The following is a 5,393-nucleotide window of genomic DNA, read 5'->3' on the forward strand; positions in this document are numbered from 1 at the left end:
GCCGGGTCAGGGTGACCCGAGGCATTAACCCAAAACCCGACCCGACCTGAGTCAGGGTCTAAAAAAATGAACCCTGACCTGCCCTCAGGGTTGGAATATCCAGCCCTGACCCTGTTCGGGTTCAGGGCGGGTCAACGCTGGCAGGGCCAAACTTGCACCCCTAGACTACAGGGAGTTGAACAAGGTAACAGTTAGGAATAAATATATGTTGCCAAGGATAGATGATCTGTTTGATCAGCTCCAGGGGGCACAAGTGTTTTCAAAGACTGATCTTCGATCTGGTTATCACCAATTGAAGATTAAGGCAAAGGATGTGCCAAAGACCGCGTTTAGGACTTATTATGGCCACTATGAGTTTCTGGTGTTGCCATTCGGGTTGACGAACGCTCCAGTATCTTTTATGGATCTAATGAATAGAATCTTTAAACCTCATTTGGATAAGTTTGTGGTCGTATTCATTGACAACATATTGATATACTCTAAGGGAAAGGAAGAACATGAAGAGCATTTGAGGATTGTCCTACAAACCCTTAGAGAGCGGGAATTGTATGCTAAGTTAAATAAATGTGAGTTCTGGCTTGAAGAAGTATCATTCCTTGGGCATGTAATTTCCAAAGACGGTGTAACTGTAGATCCTCAGAAAATCCAGGCGGTAGTGGAATAGAACCGGCCAACCAACGTATCAGAAGTACGAAGTTTTCTAGGATTGGCTGGTTACTACAGGAAATTCGTTGAAGGGTTTTCAAGTATTGTAGTTCCGTTGATGCAATTGACTCACAAAGGCCCCAAGTTTACATGGACAAAGAAGTGTGAGAAGAGTTTTCAGGAACTGAAGGATCGACTTGTGTAAGCTCCAGTACTTACTATACCATCAGGTAATGGAGGTTTTGTCATATACAGTGATGCATCTAGGAGTGGCCTGGGGTGTGTGTTGATGCAGCATGGCCGAGTTGTGGCCTATGCATCCAAGCAGTTGAGACCATACGAACAAAACTATCCCACTCATGACTTGGAGTTGGCTGCAGTCGTGTTTGAACTCAAGATTTGGAGACATTATCTCTATGGAGAGCAATGTGAGGTGTTTACTGATCATAAAAGTTTAAAGTACATTTTTACTCAGAAAGAGTTGAACATGTGCCCGAGAAGATGACTAGAGTTGTTAAAAGACTATGACTTGAAGATCAGTTACCACCCAGGAAAGGCGAATGTGGTTGCCGATGATTTAAGCAGAAAATCAGAAGGGAAGTTGTTAGCCTTGATCACAGATAAGAGACAAATCTTAGACGATCTAAGAAAGCTAGAAATTATGGTGATGCAGTTTGAGCCAAGAGCTTAGTTGGCAAACCTTCGAGTTCGACCAACTTTGCTAGAGAGGATAAAATCTAGCCAGACAAGTGATGAGCAACTTCAGAAGACTCGAGCAGCAATAAAGTCTGGAGCACAAACAGATTTCAGAATCCATGAGGACGGATCGTTGAGGTTTGGTAACCGGGTATGTGTGCCAAACAATGCAGATTTAAAGAAAGAGATCCTGGAAGAAGCTCATAATTCAGGATACTCGATTCATCCTGGAGGTACCAAGATGTACAGAGATTTGAAAGAAAATTTCTGGTGGAACAATATGAAGCGTGAGGTAGCGCAGTTTGTGGCACAAATGCCTAGTATGCCAGCAGGTGAAAGCTGAACACCAGAGGTAGGCAAAAGAGTTAGAACCACTCCCTATTCCCGAGTGGAAATGGAAGAGTATCATGATGGACTTCGTGACAGGGCTACCACGGACGCTAAAGAAGAATGATGCAATTTGGGTAATTGTGGACGGATTGACAAAGTCGGCCCATTTCTTGCCTTATGGAGTGGGGGTTACTACTCTAGAGCAGATGGAAGAATGGTATGTCGACGAAATCGTGAGGTTACACGGAGTTCTAGTGTCGATAGTGTCGGACAGAGATCCTAAATTTGTGTCACAGTTTTGGCAGAGCTTACATAGAGCTTTGGGTACCAAGTTGGATTTCAATACAGCTTACCATCCGCAGACAGACGGACAATCAGAAAGAACTATTGAAACCCTCGAGGATATGTTGAGGGCGTGTGCAATTGATTTCAAAGGTAATTGGGATAAACAGTTGCCTTTGATTGAGTTTTCGTACAACAACAGTTATCAGGCCAGTATTCAGATGGCACCATATGAAGCGTTGTAAGGAAGGAAGTGCAGGTCTCCTATTTGCTGGGATGATGTTGCAGAAAGAGCAATCTTGGGTCCATAACTAGTACAGCAAGTAGAAAGGAAAATACGTCTGATCAAAGAACGACTTAAGACAGCTCAAAGTAGCCAGAAAAGCTATGCTGATACCAGGAGGTGGGATTTAGAGTTTCAACCCGGTGACCACGTGTTTCTGAAAGTCTCTCCTACCAAAGGAGTGATGAAGTTTGGAATTCAAGAGAAGTTGAGTCCGAGATTTGTGGGACCATACGATATTCTTGAGAAGATTGGGACAGTAGCATATCAACTTGCCTTACCACCGGCATTGGCAGGTGTTCACAATGTCCATGTTTCGATGCTTCGGAAGTATGTCCCAGACCCGAGTCATATTATCCAGCAAGTTCCGCTTCAGTTAAGGGTGGATTTGACCTATGACGAGAGACCAAAAAGAATAGTGGATCGGAAGGATCAAGTTTTGAGGCGTCGATCAATTCCATACGTCAAGGTCATATGGAGCAACAATTCTGAAAGAGAGGCCACATGGGAGTTGGAGGAAGAAATGCGAGAAAAGCACCCGCATTTATTCTCAGGTACGCATCTAGTTGCCAAATTTCGCGGACTAAATTTTTATAAGGAGGGGAGAATGAAATTAGCCAAACCGTCCAAAATGTGGGGACGTTTTGGGGGAGAGGGTATTTTAGTCCCAAAATATTAGATTATTAAATTTTATTAACTAAAGTAAATTAGAAATAGTTAGTTTCCCAATTTTAGTGGGTTAGGATTTCCAAAAGCCTGCTAAATTAGGACTCTTAAAAGCAAGAGTCTATAAATAACTCTTAAGCTACAGATTTTGGAACTCTAAACCCTAAGAGAGAAATTGTGTGGAGCTTTTGGGAGAGGAGATCAAGAAAAGCTTAGGAAATCAATCTTCCAAAAGGTATGTAAGTTATAATTATGGTTTACTTTCTCCCTAAAGAGATTCAAATCTCTCAAGAATAAAGATTATAGTGTAATCATGGTGATTAATTTGGATTTTGTGTTCTTCGATTGAAGAACCATCGATTAGGGTGGATGAGAATTGGTTTTCCTCGAAGATCTTCTCGTTCTATCGCGTTAGATGCCTTAATCGATGGAAGAAATTAATAAATAACTTGTTAGGGTATTTAACAAGTGTTAAGGGAAGAAGAAAGATGAGATTTCGGGTAAAAATCCAGAAACGATTAGTGTTTTTTGGGTTTTGATCGGAAAAAACTAGTTTTCCAGGGGGTAGCCGACTGGTTCGACCAGTTGACTGGTGCGCCAAAACGGAGTTTTGGCCGTGAAACAGTAGTGTCGGGCCAGTCGACTGGTTCAACTAGTCGACTGGAGCGCCCACACTGTGTTTTTATGATTAAAACAGTAGTCAAGGGTCAGTCGACTAGTGGACCCTAGTCGATTGCCAATGACTTAAAAAAATTGTAAAATGATTTTGGGGGTTTCCCAATTTATTTCGAGGGCATGGATCTGCCCCGTGGGACTTAGGTATTAATCCAAAGTATTGATTAAGGGTTAATATTGACTGTAGGGGATACTACACAGTAATCGAAGGAGTTACTTCGTGGGAGACAATCAGACGAGTACCACAGGTGAGTAGACTTGTTCTACCACAGTTATTCATTATATTGAATATGATTTGTTATGCAAAGTTATGCATGTTTATGATTGTTATTGACTGTGTTGGTGTACACGAGGGTCATTAGTCGTAGAGTGGTATTAATTCCTAGTTCCGATCTACCATATGCACGTGTGTGCCAATTAGACTTGATAGTCATGGTATGGTATTGACTCCTAGTTCGGATCTACCGTACGCACAAATGTGCCAGTCTTGACTTGATAGTCGCAGTTCTTGCATCAGGACATGGTATTGTCCAAGTAAGGATGCAACAGTTAATAACCGTTGAGACAAAGCATTTTGCATCATTACTAATGTATGAGACTTTTTCTAGACCGTCGAAGTAATGGTAACGGATCAAGCAGCAGTATCACTTTTTGAGGTAATACGAGGGTGAAATCCCGTACGAGATCGTTGGGATTCGGCTTCCTACGAGTTAGTAGGCAGGTTCCGTTGGCTACGTAGTCTAGCAGTACTAGTCTCACTACACTAGGCATCGGGCGAAGCTACAACTACAGTTACAGTTACAGATACAGTTATGCATGTTTATGCCAGTTATACAATTTGCTAGCTAGATTGCTATGTCAGTTACAATTTTACATAGGTTGCCAATTATTCAGTTTATTTAATTGGTATTATGTTATTAAGTGTAGACATGTTTGTTTCATTGGGCATTAGCTCATTCCACGCATTCTATGTTACAGGTGATGGATAGTAGGATGCATGATTCACGGGCTTGGGTTTGAGCAAGGGCGATAGTTTAGGATTTATTATTTTAATATTTCAGACAATAGCTTAGGTTGCAATACACATTCAAATATTTATTTTGATTTAAATTGATGTAGTTCATTGGACAAGAGGTTTAACTTCCGCATTGAATACTCTAATGTTGATGAATTAATAAATTAGTTTTGCTTAATAGCTCTGTTTATTGCATAGTTCGAGTGTGAATGCCTTACATATTCGTGATTTAATGAATATGTGGCGCTGTTACGTGCCAAGACTGGAAACTCGGTTTGGGGCGTGACAATTTGACTCAAGCAATTTTGAGTCCAATAATCAGTTTTGGACTCAAATTGATTCTTAAAATACAAATTCCCTCTTTGTTTTGGATTTTAAGAACCAATTGTGAGCCAAAATTAATTAATGGAGTCAAAATTTTGGTCTCTAAGATCGATTCTTAAAATCCAAAGGCCCTCTTTGTTTTAGATTTTGAGAATCAATTGTGTGATTGGACTCAAATTTATATAATCAGTTTTGGACTCACAATTGTTCTCAAAATCCAAAACAACCAAGTACTAAGAAAATTAACGAAGATCCAGAGTCGGTCATATCAAATTAATATTGGGGGATTTTATATGATGCGTGGCTGTATAAAACCGTATTTAAAATAAAAAAAAATGTACGGCCCACTCCATAAGAAGATCCAAACCGTCCATTTGCTGTGCCACAACATAAATAGGTTTTGGCCCAAAATCATTTCCTTAGGATGATCCTGACCCTCTCATCTATAGAAGTTTCCGCTATGTAGATTGAACGGTA

Source organism: Tasmannia lanceolata, unplaced genomic scaffold (genome assembly GCF_043159265.1).
Source record: "Tasmannia lanceolata isolate RefF3 unplaced genomic scaffold, GAP_Taslan_0.1 ptg000012l, whole genome shotgun sequence".
In the NCBI taxonomy this organism is placed as follows: domain Eukaryota; kingdom Viridiplantae; phylum Streptophyta; class Magnoliopsida; order Canellales; family Winteraceae; genus Tasmannia; species Tasmannia lanceolata.